Consider the following 16,564-nt stretch of genomic DNA (forward strand, 5'->3'; position numbering starts at 1 on the left):
TTCAACCTGAAGTCACCAGTTGCTTTAGCTCTGAATGAGAGTCAGCCTGTCCTTTGAAGCTTCAAAGCCAGGCATTGACTTCTCCTCTGTAGCTATGAATGTCCCAGACAGCATCTTCTTCCAATATAAGGCTGTTTTATCTACACTGAAATCCGTTGTTTAGTGTGGCCACCTTAATGATCTTAGCTAGACCTTCTAGATAACTTGCTGCAACTTCTACATCAGCACTTGCTGCTTCACCCTGCACTTGTGAAAACAAGGAGACAAGGACACAGCTTCTTTCCTTAAACTTCATAAACCAACCCCTTTTAGCTTCAGAGTTTTCTTCTGCAGCTTCCTTACCTCTCTCCATCTTCACAGGATTGAAGAGAATTAGGGCCTTGCTCTGGGTTAGGCTTCGGCTTAGGGGAATGTTATGACTACTTTGATCTTAAACCCAGACCACTCAGATTTTCTCCGTATTAGCAATACGGGCTGTGCCACTTTCTCATCATTTGTGTGTTCACTGGGATAGCATTTTTAATTTCCTTCAAAATCTTTTCCTTTGCATTCACATCTTGGTTAACTGTTTGGCTCAAGAGGCCTATCTTTCAGCCTGTCTCAGCTTTCAACATGCCTTCCTCTCTAAGCATAATCATTTCTAGCTTTTGATTTAAAGCCAGAAACATGCAACTCCTCTTTTCCTTTGAAGATTTAGAGGCCTTTGTGGGGTTATTTACTGGCATAAATTATGTTGACATAAACGTAAATAAAGCAAGTTATTCATTTCAATACTACTATGTCTCAGGGAACAAGGAGGCCGAAGGAGAGGGAGACAGAAGGGGTTCCAGCCAATTGGTGGAGCAATCAGAACATAAACAACATTTATCGATTAAGTTCACGGTTGTATATTTGCACAGTTCATGGTGGCATCCCTAAATAATTACAATAGTAACATCAAAGATTATTGATCACAGATCACCATAACAAATATAATAATGATGATGAAAAAGAGTTTAAAAGTTTGAAATACTGCAAGAATTATCAAAATGTGACTTAGAGACACAAAGGAGGCAAATGCTATTGGAAAAATGGTACCAGTAGACTTGCTTGATGCATGAAGAGTTATCACAAACCTTCAATGTATAATATATATGTGTATATGTATAGATATAGATATATAGATCTATATATCTATATATCTGTGAAGCACAATACAGTGAAATATGCCTGTGCTTGGTAGGTTACAAGAGAAAATTATCTTATCTTTTGCCCATCAATCTTCAGATAAGTGCTGTTGGCTCTTCTTTTCCCACTCCTTTGTGGCATACTGGGCAGATGTCACAGCTTTCCAGACACTTGCCCATATTAGAATGTCCAGCCCAGCTAGCTCAGTCTAAAATCTTACTCTGATGTCCAGTTCAAAGCATCTCCCCTCTCCATCAGCCCAGACCTGCTTTGCTCATTGGGGACTGGACCCTTTTGCTTTTGCTTCTCCTTTATGCCTCTTCCCTCTTTCTTCTGATGCTTCAGACCTCTCCAAGATTAGGATCTGAAAGGAGGAATTTGAGGAAAGTGGTGAAATCATTTTTTCTTCACAAGTACGGTTGGTGGTTCTTCATTGGCTATGATGGACTTCCATATGAGGTGCAAATTTCAGAGCTTCTGGAGATCTTTGGGACTCCCTGTTGCATGGTTTCTTGATGTGGGAGAACCTTGTGACTTGACTTTCTCCAAACAGCCACCTCCCTCCTGCCCCAGGGGGATATACACTCCAGAGTATCTTATTACTGTGGTAGCCTCACCTGTTGGCCAGGATCCATGTAGATGTGAAGGAGGTTGCTGGCAAGATAATCCCACCTCTGGCCAACTCTTGATTTCCAAGAGACCCACACCAGGAAGTGAGGATGCAGGCTGCTCTGCTACCAGCTCATCTCTTCACCCTGCCACCAGCCCATTTCTTTCTTTTTCCCTTACCCAAATATACACAGAGGAGGGAAATGGGGAGATGTCGGTCAAGAGGACAAAATTTCATTTCTGTAGGATGTGTAACTTCTGGAGATCTAATGCACAGCATGGCGACAGTAGTTAACAATACTGTGTTATGTACTCATTTCCTAAGAGGGTAGATCTTAAGGGTTCTCACCACACACAAATGGAAGGGAGGAAAGGAGGGAGAGAGGGAGGAAATGATAACTGTACAGTGATGGATGTGTTAATTCCCTTGATTGTGGTCATCATTTCACAATGTATACATATATCAAAATATCAAGTTCTGTACCTTAAATGTGTACAATTCCTATTTGTCAGTTAAAGCTCAATAAAGCTGGAGGGAAAAACAGACATGGAGAGAAGACGGCAAAACATTACTCCAACAGATGTCCACAGGGTAAGGGGATGCCGGGCCGCCATCTTTCAGACACAAACAGGCTTTACAAGTCGTCCTTTCAGAACACTCCTCAGTTTGACTTGGGTGGGGAGTGAATACCATAAAGACTAGAGGGGAGAGAGGGGGAAAAAAACAGATTTCTCCCCTGAAAGCAATGACTTCATATTCTAACAAATTCCACTTAGCTGAGACAATCATTGTCAAATGTCTAGTCATTTCTTTCTATGGACAGGAGAGGGCATGGATGGGTGTTGGTCATAGTTCTGGAGGGGCCTCATCATAATAAGCCTGGAGAGGAGTGTGGTGCTCACTCACGCGGGATGCTCAGTGCTGATTCCACTCAGTTTTAGGGCATCAGCTTGTGGTTTTTCTTATACCTGTTGAGATGCAGATGATCTAGAAAAAAAGAAGTTAAATGTGAGGATCTTAGAAATGGAAGACTAAGAAAATGAGATCCAAGGAAATTTTGCAAACCATGTAGAGCAGTCTGGAAGGTCTCTTGATATTTAGCTCCAAGAAAATAAGGATGTGTCTGTCCCTTCCCCCTGCATGGTGTCTTAAGTTTCAAACAATCCAGTACTTTGAAGCTGTGTGGGCTCCTTGTTAGCAGGTAACAGGAGAAGTATATGGTGACTACATCATTATTCTTCCTGGTTATTTTTTGTAGTAGTTCTTTGTAATCTTTACACTTTGTAGTCACTGCCTTCCAAGCTTTCCTAGTGTGATGGCCACTGCAAGTCTACAAGCATCCTTCTGGAAAAATAATGGCAAGAGAACATGTACCCAAAAAAGACGACTGTGTACCTAGTCTCCTCTTTTCTTTACAGTTTCCATTTTGAACTGTCTTTCGGTGGTTCTTGTCCACAACTCTAGCTTTCCAGAACTGATGACTACATAGGTAGCAGATGGAAATCTACAGTAATTTGCCTCCCCCACTGGTACTCTTCAGACCCATAGTGTGTTATATAACCCATACACGATGTGACATAAAATAAGCGCTTACTAGGTATCTTTCAAGTTGAATTCAAACATAGGAAGATGTGATGGTGCAGAGGTCAATTCCACTGACTTTTCTGTATTCTGTTTTGCTCATAAAAGAGAGTTCCCAGAGTGTTTCAGTGATGATTCAATTGATGCATATTTGCTTTACACACAGTATCTGGATTCACAATAATAGCCTGCAGCCGTGATTACCAGTCTTAACCTTGGCCATACATTGAAAATGCCTAGGGAGCTTTCAAAGCTCCCCATGCCCACACACCCAACCCATTTACACAGGGGATCTTGAGAGTGGGACTCAGACCTCAGTTTTTTTTTAAGGCTTTTCAGAAGTTTCTGGTATGCAGCCAAGTTGAGAAACACTGTTGTAAAGTAATCCAGAACTGTGTGCTCCAAATCCAGGAGTCTGTCTTTTTCACATTAACTCCTTCTCATCCTTGATCCTAGACCCTGCCCCCACCCCACCCCACCCCAAACCTCCCCTGGCCTCCACTGGACCCTGATCTTGGCCCCTCTGTTTAACACAGCTCTAGTGAAGATGGAAGCCTAGGTGGCACAAGGGTGACATCTAGTGGTGAAAATAAATGTATTTGTATGTTGTCCCATTTCGTGGAAAATTACAACAGAAAGTCACCAGTGGAACCTGATCTGTGTGCATCCTTGCGTTAGCTAAGCCGTAGTTTTCTGTCTCATGTAATTGATGACATTCTGGGAAGATCACGAGGCTGAACTGCATTTTTGGAAACCACAGAGGGCAGGTTTTGGTCTTTGCTGAACCCAGTCTTCTTTACTTTCAGGGTGCTTGGCCCACCCTGCCAACAGATCTGCTGTTCACAGCCCTTTTATCACTCACAGGCACAGCCTGATAGCCCCTTGCCTCAAACCAGGCATGCACACCATGCATGCTTTCCCTGTTTCACACTCGTTGCCACTGAGCGATTCTAAGTGCTTGTGTGCACATGGGCTCACCTGGCCAGGCCCCTCAGGTGGCAGTCAGACGGGGGATGGGGGGGGGGCGGGTAGTGGGGAGTAGTCTCTGATTTTAAAGTGGTCACAGTCCCTCCTCATGCTCTGTGCGTCCTTCTATCGATACCTCAGCTGCCCCCCCCAGATGTTGAGAAGTTGATGCCATGGGCATTATATTGGATTGCTAGGGCTGCCATAACAAAAGACCACAGACTGTGTGGCTGAAATAACATAAATTTACTTTCTCACCATTCTAGAGGCTGGAAGTCTTGATCACAGGGTTGTTCAGTTGTTTCTTTTGCATTTTCTCTCCTTGGCTTGTAGATGGCTGCCTTCTTCCCGTGTCTTTATAATGCCTTCACTCTATGTGTGTCTGTGTCGCCATCTCTTCTTATAAGGACACCAGTCATATTGGATGAAGGTCCACCCTAATGACCGCATCTTAACCTGATCACGTCTTAAAGGCGTCATCTCCAAATAAAGTCATTTTGAGGCACTTGGGGTCAAGGCTACAACAGATGAATTTAAGGAGTAGGGGACACAATTCAGCCAGTGACCAGCACATTTGGCTGATGTGTGAGATGGAATCCAGTAGATAAATTCTTCTCCTTTTCTCTGTTGACTATTTGGAGACACAGTAATTTTAGGCAGCCTCTTGAGCTTGACCTTGGAGACCAAGTAACCTGTTGCCCCTTACAAAGCTGTGGCCAGCTCAGGAATGCACTCTGTTCTTCTTTGCCACACAACCCCATTTACTTCCTACTTCTTTCAGAGAGTGCTCCCGACTGAAGTGTTTGCTTGTAAGATTTTCCTTCTAGAGTCTAGTGGTGCCTATCTTTCATACAAATTTCTCTAGTTTCACCAAGCTTAGGAACAATGAGAAGTTGCTGGCATTGATGCTGCGATTTGTCTTCCTTCTGTTGTGTCAGATCAGTTCCATGCAGCCAACTGTAAGTACCTAGTATATACAAGAGGATATAGAAATATAAAACCGAATGAGGCCTGGTAGTTGATATAGATAATACAGGGCTTTTATAAGAGGCATAAGTGAAAATGGTTTTAACACAATGGGAAATTATTGTTAAATTTTTAATAATAGATTCTTAAACACTCAAAATGGTAAGAACTGTGAAAGGAATAAAGTCTGAGGTGCCTGTAACAGATATCTGTAAGCTCAAGACATCACCCAAGTTTCTCTGAATTAAAATCTCCAGTGTTTGTGACAAGAAATCTGCGTCATTAATAATCTCTCCAGGAGGGGCGCCAGGGTGGTTTAGTTGATTAAGCATCCACCTCTTGATTTACCTACAGTTCTTGGGTTCAAGCCCTAGGTTAGGCTCTATACTGACAGTGTGGAGCCTGCTTGGGATTCTCTCTCCCCCTCTCTCTGCCCTTCCCCCCATACACACACACATTCAGTCTTTCTCAAAAATAAACATTAAAAAAATGATCTTGGGGTGCCTAGATGGCTCAGTCAGCTAAGCATCTGACTTTGGCTCAGGTCAGGGTCTTACAGCTTGTGGGTTCAAGCCCTGCATTGGGCTCTGTGCTGACAGCTTAGAGCTTGGAGCCTGCTTTGGTTATTGTGTCTCCTTCTCTTTCTGCCCTCCTCTCTCCCAACCCCACCCCAGCTCATGTTCTCTCTCTCTCTCTCAAAGATAAATAAACATTAAAATATTAAAAACAAATACCCCCAGGAGAATTTGGGATGTGATAAATATTGAAAGATTTTTTTTTTTAAGTTCTGCTGTCCAAATACTTAGAATAGTGCTTTGCACAGAGTGGGAATCCAAAAGCACCACCTATGTCAGTGAATGAAAGTATGAGCCTATAGGGCATTTATTTGGAAAGGGACCCCATACCTTCCATATCTTCTAGATTCCAACTCCAGTGCAATTTCCCTAAACCCCCTTGGACAGCACCATTTAGGATTCCTTAAGTTAGGAAGGCATTAAGCCATTATTGGAAATGGGCCTCTGCTGTTTTCATTTCTGGAAGCTTTTCTTCATGCTGCCAGAACTCAGATGCCATGCCGGCTAGACTTATTGCCCAGCCTGTCCACGGAGCAGGTGGTTGGCCTGCAGCTTTGAGAGGCAGTTAAGGTCGAACTCCCCACTGTCACCAGGGACAGTTATTCCCAAGAACATCTTTCATAAAACAGTAAAATCCTCCCACTTAAATAGCCTTTGTCCTGAGAAGAGAGAAAACTTTATGATTACTTTCTAATAAAAGTCTGTGCTAAGCTTGATTTCCATGGAGCATTCTGCAAGGGCTGATAACTGCTAGGATCATCCAACTGATGGTGGATTGAATTCAATCCTGAATTCCACTACTGTGGGCTCTTGGGGGTGAGGGAGACTGCTAACCTCTCTTAATGGAAAGGGACAAAGAAAGGCCAGTTCTGGATTTGTGAGGTCAGACACAGCTCTCAGGCAGCATGGAATTTATGGAGTTTGCTGCCTGCTCAAGCTGTTTTCTCAAAATGACTGTCTCTCAAGGGAAAGATCTTATGCTAATATTGTTAGAAGCTCAGAGGTTAGGTTATAAAAAATATTTATCTGCTCTTTTGTCAGCTTTATTTTTCGTTTTGTTTTAATGGTTGTTGAAAATGTGGGGAAATCAAGGGAGAAGAAAAATTGCACCAAATAAAAAGACTAAAGAAAGAAAGAAAGGGAGGGGAGTGGAGAGTCAGCAAAGAGAAGGTGAGCCGGGTAAATTGATTGATGAGAGAATGTGGTAGAGTGAAAGGGGAAGAGAATTTAGGTCCTGCCTCCCTCCTCCTTTTTCATTTGAAGAGAGCATGATGGAAGCTTCTCACTGTCCTGACCCCTGCCCCAAATTGTCAGTAACCCTGTTTTTTCTTTCCTCGAAGCCTGAACCAGGTATTGAGGGATAATCTTGGAAAGTTTTAAATTGCCTGAGCACAACACTGAGACCCTCCAGAGACTACGGTAAGTCTAATGCTGTTTAGCAGAGGGTGCGGCCACAGAAGAATAAATCTCTGGACCGGTGCCTTTCTCCCACCCATGTGGCTGCCCTCCTCTGTCTCACCATCTCCTGGAAAAGCTTTCAGCTGAATCCTTCATGCTTGCTCTCTCAGAAATACAGCTGCATGAGGTGCCTGGGTGGTTTAGTCTATTAAGCATCCAACTTCGGCTCAGGGCATGATCTACAGTTCGTGAGTTCGAGCCCAGCATCAGGCTCTCTGGTGTCAGCCCAGAGCCCACTTAAGATCCTTTGTCCCTCTCTCTCTCTGCCCCTCCCCCACTTGTGCTTTCTCTCTCTCTCAAAAATAAATAAACATAAAAAAAAAAAAAAGAAATAGAGGGGCGCCTGGGTGGCTCAGTTAGTTAAGCGTCCGACTTTGGCTCAGGTCATGATCTCACGGTTCATGGGTTTGAGCCCCATGTTAGGCTCTGTGCTGACAGCTAGCTCAGAGCCTGGAGCCTGTTTTGGATTCTGTATCTCCCTCTCTCTCTGACCCTCCCCTGTTCACACTTTCTCTCTCTCTCTCTCAGAAATAAATTAAAACATTAAAAAAATTAAAAAAAATAGAAACACAGCTGCATGTAATCCCTTTCTATTAGCGGCAGAGGTACCCAGGCTTGTGTGGGAAGAGCAAGGATTCTGGTCTCTGATCTGCCTCATTTTCTTCTCTCTCTCATAGGAGGGTGAGGCACTGAAAATTGGAAGGTCAGGGAGGACATCCCATGGGCCCTCTAGGTTTCCTCCAGGTTTCCCCTCACCACAAACCCCTAGAAGTAGAAGTATGGGATGTCCTCTCAGTGTTGGAAAGTGTATTACACACATAAGGGACATCTGTCTTCTGCTCAGTGCTTTGCCCTTGTTGAAAAGAGAGAGGGAAGAGCAAGAAGGGATTAAGTGAAAAGGTTATTTCGACATACAATTCTGGTCGCAAATATTATGCTGTTCACATCATTAGGAGGGTCACTTTTGAACATCCAGAGGAAGCTGTGCCCTCTCTTCTCTTCTGTTCCCACTTTCTCTCCTCTGCCAGTCTTGATACTCCCCTGCAAGGCGCTACCTGCTGAATGAAAGTCAGGACATAATTTTGAGGTAAAAGTGTTGCTTCTTCTTTGTATTAAAAAAGATGTTAATTATAAAAGAGAAGTATAATTTGATGAAGTCCTGCTTGTTTATTTTTGCTTTTGTTGTCCTTCCTCTTGATGTCAAATGCAAAAAATCATTGCCAAGAGCAACATCAAGGAGCTGACCCCCTTCAGTGTTCTCCTAGGAGTTTTATGGTTTCAACTCTTACATTCAAGACTTTAATCCATTTTGACTTGTTTTTTTTGTATGGTGTAGCATAGGAGTCCTCTTTCATTCTTTTCCACGTGGGCATCTGGTTTCCCCAGCACCATTTATTGAAGAGACTGGCTTTTCTCCATTGTATATTCTTGGTGCTTTTGTCATGAATTAATCCATCATATGTATACGCATGGGTTTATTTCTGAGCTCTCTATTCTGTTCCATTGATCTATGTGTCTCTCTTTATGCCAATAAAATACTGTTTTGATTACTATAGCTTTCTTATATAGTTTGAAATCAGGCACTGTGTAGACTCCAGCTTTGTCCTTCTTTCTCAAGATGCTTCTGGGTATGTAGGGTCTTTTGTGGTTTCATACATGTTGTAGGACTATCTTCTCTATTTCTGTGAAAAATGCAGTTGGGATTTTGATAGGGATTACCTTGAATCTGCACATCACTCTGTATAGTAGGGACATTGGGACAATATTCCTGGCCTTTTTCCCCACAGAAGGCAAAACGACTTATGACGGAGGCTTCAGATCCTCCCTGTCTCTGCTCTTTGGGATCTGCCCACGTGTGACTTCTCCTTTGCTCTCTGCTGCCCCTCTCAGGGGATGCGTGTGAGTGTGAACGCTGGTGCCAGTGTCAGGATGAATGAGCATGTCTTACTCAGAGTTACCAAGACCACATTATACCAGGCTTGTTCCGTTCCACTCCAGCTTCATCCGTAATTAGGGGGATGGTTTTATCTCCATCTACTGACTTTTTTGCCCCTCTTTCAGGTGGAGAAAGTAGACTGTTATTTAATCACTTTCTAAAACCTCAAAACAATCAATGCCAAAAGGGCAAGGCAGATCCATGAGCAGAAAATGGGCCAAGAATTTTGATGGTAGACTAAATCCAGATCAAAAGGAACACGATGGCCAGTGTGAAACTGCTTGGGCTTTTCCCAAAGGTGCCTCTTCCTTAAGATGCTGTACTTTCAGGGCACCTGGGTGGCTCAGTGGGTTAAGCATCCCACTTTGGCTCAGGTCATGATCTCACGGTTTGTGGGTTCGAGCCCCCCATCGGGCTCTGTGCTGACAGCTTGCTTAGATCCTGGACCCTGTTTCAGATTCTGTATCTCCCTGTCTCTCTGACCCTCCCCTGCTCACACTGTCTCTCTCTCTCTCTCTCTCTCAGAAATAAATAAAATATTAAAAAAAAAAAAGACGCTGTACTTCCGTCTACCAGAAAATGGTCAGAATATACCAATTTGCATAGGACAAGACAGTTTACTATCATTCTTCTGGAAATTGCCACATTTTGGATGCAGATGGATGTCTTAAGATGAGACTGGTGCCCTCCAGAGTTGTACAGTGCCCAACCTGTCCTGCAGGCAGAGCCAGTAAATGCTGGTGCCCTCACCATATTGGGGAAATAGGGACACCCATATACCAAGTTCCTTCTTTCCTCACTCAGTGCAAGCAGCCCTCAGGTAAATAGGTTCCTCAGAGGCTCCTTACTGGATTGGTCTTGCTCTGTTTGTGACTCAGTTTGGGCTCAAGGAACCATACTTTTATATCTATCTGAAGATGCCCAAGTTCTGTACGGACCAGCCTCTAACATTATCTTATTTTAGGTCTCAGATACCAGATCTTTCTTAAAGCTACCAAGCAGCTGACCTACAGCTTGTTATTGTTAAATACCAGTCACCCAACCCCCAAATAATTTACTAACACTTATGCAGGCCAGCCACAGGTCAGGATTCCTGTGTAGTCACCACTCAGTCCTGCCCATCTCCACAACAGCCTAGCATGGTGGGTACTCAAAAAGCTGTTGAATGAATAGATAAATGGATTAATTCATCATATGTATACATAGTACAGGATCCTCACTGAGTCACATTTGTCTAAAATGTATTCATTTATATGTCACCTTGGTGCCTTTCCCCAGAACTATTATATTGTTAGTGGTCTTTACATTGACTCACTTTTTCCCTTAAATGTTTTGAGTAAAAATCCTCCTTGAATGAAAAACAGTATCTCAGTATCTTTGTACTACAGTAAAATGTTCAAACCTCACACCGCCAAAAAACATGTCATGTTGGGGCGCCTGGGTGGCTTAGTCGGTTAAGTGTCCGACTTCCGCTTAGGTCATGATCTCGCGGTTCGTGGGTTCGAGCCCCGCGTCGGGCTCTGTGCTGACTGCCAGCTCAGAGCCTGGAGCCTGTTTCAGAGTCTGTCACTCCCTCTCTCTCTGACCCTCCCCTGCTCACGCTGTCTCTCTCTCTATCCTAGAAGTAAATAAAAAACATTTTAAAAAAATCATTTAAGAAAAACATGTCATGTATTAACTATTGTGCAAATATCACACTTCGGGAAGCATTGCCCTAGGCCCTGGGGTCCACCAGGAGCTGAATCAAGATCCAGCAAGCTCTCTGATGCCAGCTGAATAATGCAACCCGCAGGCCTTGTCAAAGGCTGTACAGATTGTGACACTTGTTAGCAATAGGATAGGGGAGCCGGTAGAACAGGAGAGGTTGGCCATAGGCTCACAGGCTCACAGGCTCACAGGCTCGCAAGCTGTCAACCCTGTCAAAAAAAAAAAACAAAAACCACACACACACACAAAAAAAAGAACCAACCAAACAAAAAACCCAGAGCCATGCCTGCCAGCCAGAAGAAATGAATCAGAATAGTTATTCAGAGTCATTTGTCTGGAAGGCGGAAGAGACTTTGTTCTTAGTTTGCAGGAAATGCTTAGGTAAGCATGAACACTGCTGGGTGGGTAGCACCTGCCAAGTCACTATCTGGGAACCCGGATAATTCCAGACTCTGCACTTCACGATGAAGTCCCCTTTGCATGGGTTGTCAGAGCTGTCTGATAGCTCAGTGAGAAAGCTTCTGCTCAGCATCCTGACAGAAGATACTGCATTCCTGCATCTGCTTGGTTATCAGGGAACAGGTGTTTCTGGGTGGTACAGCCCTGGGTGTGATAAACACCAGTCAGGAGAGGCAGCTGAGGCTGATGCTTAGCAAAGCTATAGAGGCCACTCTGGGCCCAGGAACAGGGCTAGAGGAGACTCCAGCCTCTTGGTTCTAATTGTGTGGTGTCTTGGGCATACTTTAGTCCACAAAAACAAAAAACAAAAAACAAACAAACAAAAAAAACAAAAAAACAAAAGATCAGAAAAATAAGGGTAAGAAAATGTGCCAGGCACTGTGCTGCCTGCTCTGATAGATATTGTATATCCATCTCTTATGAAACTTTAGAGTAAGCCTTTATTTGTAAATAACCAAATAATAAAGCACACATTCTGAACTTGCTGGAAGGCCAGGGAATTTCTCAGGCATTTCTGAGAGTTCCTAAAGACAGCTTTATGTTCCCAAAACCCATTTACTTTCCCCTTGGGCTGCTCTCTGAAGTTAAGTTCGTTCCTGTTGGCTGCCTTAAAATCATGTCTCCACAGTCCAGTCTCTCAACCAGTCTCTCAACCAGTGGCACATTGCCACACACACCTCACCATCAGAGGAGATGCAGGGTCCTACTTGAAGCCCCAGAGCACAGCAAGCATGAGGTCGCCGTGCCACGTATGTTGGACCAGAGTGTATGAATGACGTGAGGACACTACACCGCAGCCGGACATCTGCTGTCACTGCGTCTAGGACACATCAGCCCTGCCCCTTCCCAGGCACCCATCCCTGTCACTGTGACCCATAGCTGCTGACCTCAGGGCATGACATGGGGGCTCATTTATCTACTGAGCAAAAAGCCTCCTTCAAAAGTCCTATATTTATAATTCCAGCTCCCTTCTCTTTTTCCTCATCCTCAGGACCTCACAAGAGGAAGCAGAAAAAAAAATTTTTAAAGGTAAAAGCAACTCGATAGAGACATCACGGATGATGAAGACAGCCTTGTAATTATTAAACAGAAAGTTTGACCATTCTGTCTAAAGTATATGCATCTGAAACTTGCCATTTGCCTTTACCTCTGAATGACTACATTATATGTATATTTATGGATGTATTTATTTATTTAGTAGACCTGCATAACACCTGCTGAGTGCCAGGCACTGTACTGTGCAAATATCTGTGTAACAGTCATAAATGTTCTCTCTGCCATACAGAGCACTGTATCTACGGGTTCTACCAAACATAGTATTTTTTTTAACTTGCCTCATTTAAAACCTTTTATGTGCAATGCTAAGACTTGAAGAGTTCAGGAGAAGAAAAACTAGATTTCAGAGAAATGCTTATGCAGTGATCAATTGCATAAGTAATGTGTTTGAGCCCTGTTTGAAGGAAAAAAGCAACCTTGCCACAGTTCTAGATAGAGTGTAAGTCTTCGGGCCAGGCACAATCCTACACAATTTCCTTAACGTGCTTTCTGCCTCCAGGTTCTCTTGCTCATCAGCCTCCCACTCAGTCACAGCCAGTGAGGATCTCTCTCAAATGCATTCATCTCCTCCAAATATGGTGATGGCAGTAGTAATAATAATACCTTCCACGTAGTCCTTTTCATCCCGTAGATATAACAGGTGCTCACTGGAGGTGCTCATCTATCAGGATGCCTGGATTTGAATACTGACCCACTACTTCTTAGCTCTGTGACCATCAGCAAGCTCTTTAATCTCTTTGTGCCTCAGTTCTTTGTTGTAAAGATAAAATGGAATTACATATGTGAAGTGTTAATAGCAGTGCCTGGCACATAGGTAGGGGCTCAGTAGATGTTAGTTGTTACAGTTATTATAATTTGCCAACCATAACAGTAGGTACTGATGACACAGATAAATGTAGTGTGACACTAACTCAAGTTAAACCATTATAACTGAGAGGAAAGTACATCCTTAACCATCACCGTTAGTTGGTTACGCAAGGAAGTAAAACTTTACCCAACACAGGTGTTCTGTTTATTGACCAGTGCCTCAAAATCAGAGGGATGCTATGGAAGTAATGCTCATGTTATCTGCATATTTTTTCAATCTTGGCTCTAGGTGAAAATTAAGATTCCATGATGTTGGGAGAGGGCAACTTATGACATTATGTCAGACTGAGCTCCCGTTGCAGGACGTCCTGAGTGTGACAAATACTAGCTAAATTAAAACTAGGAAAAAATACGTAGACTTTTAAATATATATACTTTCTTATATCAGCCATTGTGCTTGGCTTTATGTTGAGGGATAATGGTATAAAAAGAAATACCTTGGTGCTAGAAACAAAATGAGAAATTGAGGCAAAAGCGTTAAGTAAGAGTTAATACCATACTCATCCGCAGGGCTGCTGGTCTTATGAGGTCTTATGTAGGTGATACGAGCTAGTGATTGAGATTTTTACAGCCACACAAGGGCAAGAGACTTGCTCAGAGAGAGACAGAGAGATAGACAGACAGACAGACAGAGATTGAGCTGTAACTGAGCCCCATGCATAAGGCTGGGAGCTTTCGATGCTATTCCATAGGAAAAAACAAAAAAGAATCCACGAAAAGGAGATAAAACTTCATTCTCCAGCTCACAGGAAGTTTTTATATAACTGTGAGTGAGAAAACAAAATCACCATAAGAAATAGAAAGATGTTAAGCTTGAAGCATGTGTAGTAGATTATCAGAATTTCACATTATTACCATAATTCAGAAAAAAAACCCAAATAGGAAATAGAGGCAAAATTTGTTTTGGAATTAGTGTGACCACAAGGATCTTAGCAGCTAAAAATTCAAAACCACTCTGCAAGGATACTTCCAGGACACATGGGCCTCCCACAGGGAAAAAAATATATATCTCTCAACTTAAGCCCCCAATTAAATTATAAATTAAAAAAGAAAGTTATCACAGGGAAATACAACAGGTAATAAAAAGAAGAATTACTCAATATACAACATGGGAAAAAAAGAAAACATGCTAAAAATAATATGTAAAATAGAGACAAAATGATGAAACAGAAATCATATTAAAAATAAGGAGCATGAACAAAAGAATATTAATATTTGAAAAAAGCAAATAAAACTTTGAAGAATAAAAGATATAGTCATTAAAATTGAAAACAGCAAGCTGAGTTTAAATAGAATATTAGATACAGCTGCAAAGAGAATCAATAAACCAGAAGAGAAACCTCAGGAAATAAAGTAGATTATGTTATGGAGAAATAAAATCATTAGCCATTTTTAAATGAGGACATAGAAGAAAGTTTAATTGTACATGTAATAGAAATTTCAGAAAGAGTGAATATAAACATTTCAGAAGGAAAGAATAGAAAGGATGAGAGAAAAGCAATATATGAAGAGATAATGGCCAAGGATTTTCCTCAAATAAACAAAGATGATTTGAAAGGCACACTGAGTCCTGAGAAGAGACAATAAAAACCATCCATACCTTGACACATCATAGTAAAACTTCTGAACCTTAAAAGCAATGGGAGAGAAAAAAGGTTTACCCTACAAAAGAGATCGACAGCAGTTTTTATAAACAGCAAAAGAGACCAAAGAATGATGTCTTCAAAGTTCTTAGTTAAAATAACTGCCATCCTGGAATTCAATGCCAGCTCTCATATTCAAGAGCAGTGGTGAAACACTACATTGGTGAGCATTCTAGAATGATTAGTTCCAAGCCTTGTTCCCATGAGCAGCAGATTAAAAGGATGTTGGAAATCCCTGTAAACCAGTATTTATGGACTTAGAATTTCCCCAAAGAAAACAAAATCATCTTTTTCTATCTAGAAAACGAAGGGAAACCCATTAGGACTGATTTTAGTTTCTTAACCTACTCAAGCCTCTGAGAGCAAATCTCCAAGACAGGTTGGGTTCATATTACAGGCAGGTGATTGAACTGGCCTGAGAATTCCTGATGGAAGACACACATAGTTGCCAGGACTGGTCAGGAAAACTCTGAAATTCTAACAGTCTCCAAGAGCTTATGAGATACTGAATGGAATACATAAGTTTATAATCATTATAGAGAGTGGGTGTGCTCTAAAGGAGGGAAGTGGGGTGCCATGGCCACTCAGAAGATGCCAACTCCTCATTGTCTGTACTTCAGACTTAGCTTGACAGTCTGTGTTTTTCACCATCATGTCTTGTCATAATTCTCCAAAATAATCTTTCACTTCTCTCCAAGCTAGCACTCCTCTTCACTAACCCTTGAAAACAAGTCCCATTTTAAATAAAGTCCCATGCTAAATAAATATGGACTATTTGTTGGTTGATTAGTTGACTGGTTGAATAGCAAAAGCAATTCAGATCTCCTTATGTCTTGGCATTTCAGCTGTGCTAAACCACTGTGGATAGATTATAAATCAGGTTGTACATAGAAAGTGAAATCTCTATTATAAAGCCATGTGGCCTAACCTCCGGTTGTAACAACTTTCATTAAAACGTATAGTATAGTACAGAAGTTTAGATGCAAGCTTTGGAGGTCGATTTTCTGAGATCTAATTCTCATTCTACCATTAACCCTGTGACCTTGGATAAGATATTTAATTTCTTTATGTCTCCAACCCAAAGGAATAAAATTAAGGCGTTACTCATACAGTACTTGTAAGAATGTAATGAAGCAATATATGTAAAATTAAAATTTGCCTGATAACTGGCATAAACTCAATATAAGTTAGCATGCATTGCCATTATTTTTATTAATACTTAAACACAGAACGAGGAAGAAACATCTGCTATTTGACTTATATATTATTGCAGGTAAGAGAAGAGCATCTAAATGAAGATTTGGAGAGGACCATGCAATCTTCCAGTTTTCTATAATTCTACACCAATTCTCAAAATATAGAGTAACTACTGAGACTAGCTACCAAGTCCTCAATCTATTGTTCATTCTATCAGCTCTATCACTAGTATAATATAGGCCTCCTGGTTTATAACCATCACTTTCATCAGTTCATTATTACTATTACAACAACTCCCCTGATAATACTTACCCGACAACCGCTGCTATTATCACAACCATAACTAATGCCGCTGTTGTGTTATCATTGCTGCCTC

This window comes from Crocuta crocuta, unplaced genomic scaffold, assembly GCF_008692635.1.
Source record: "Crocuta crocuta isolate KB4526 unplaced genomic scaffold, BGI_CrCroc_1.0 scaffold193, whole genome shotgun sequence".
Lineage (NCBI taxonomy): Eukaryota > Metazoa > Chordata > Mammalia > Carnivora > Hyaenidae > Crocuta > Crocuta crocuta.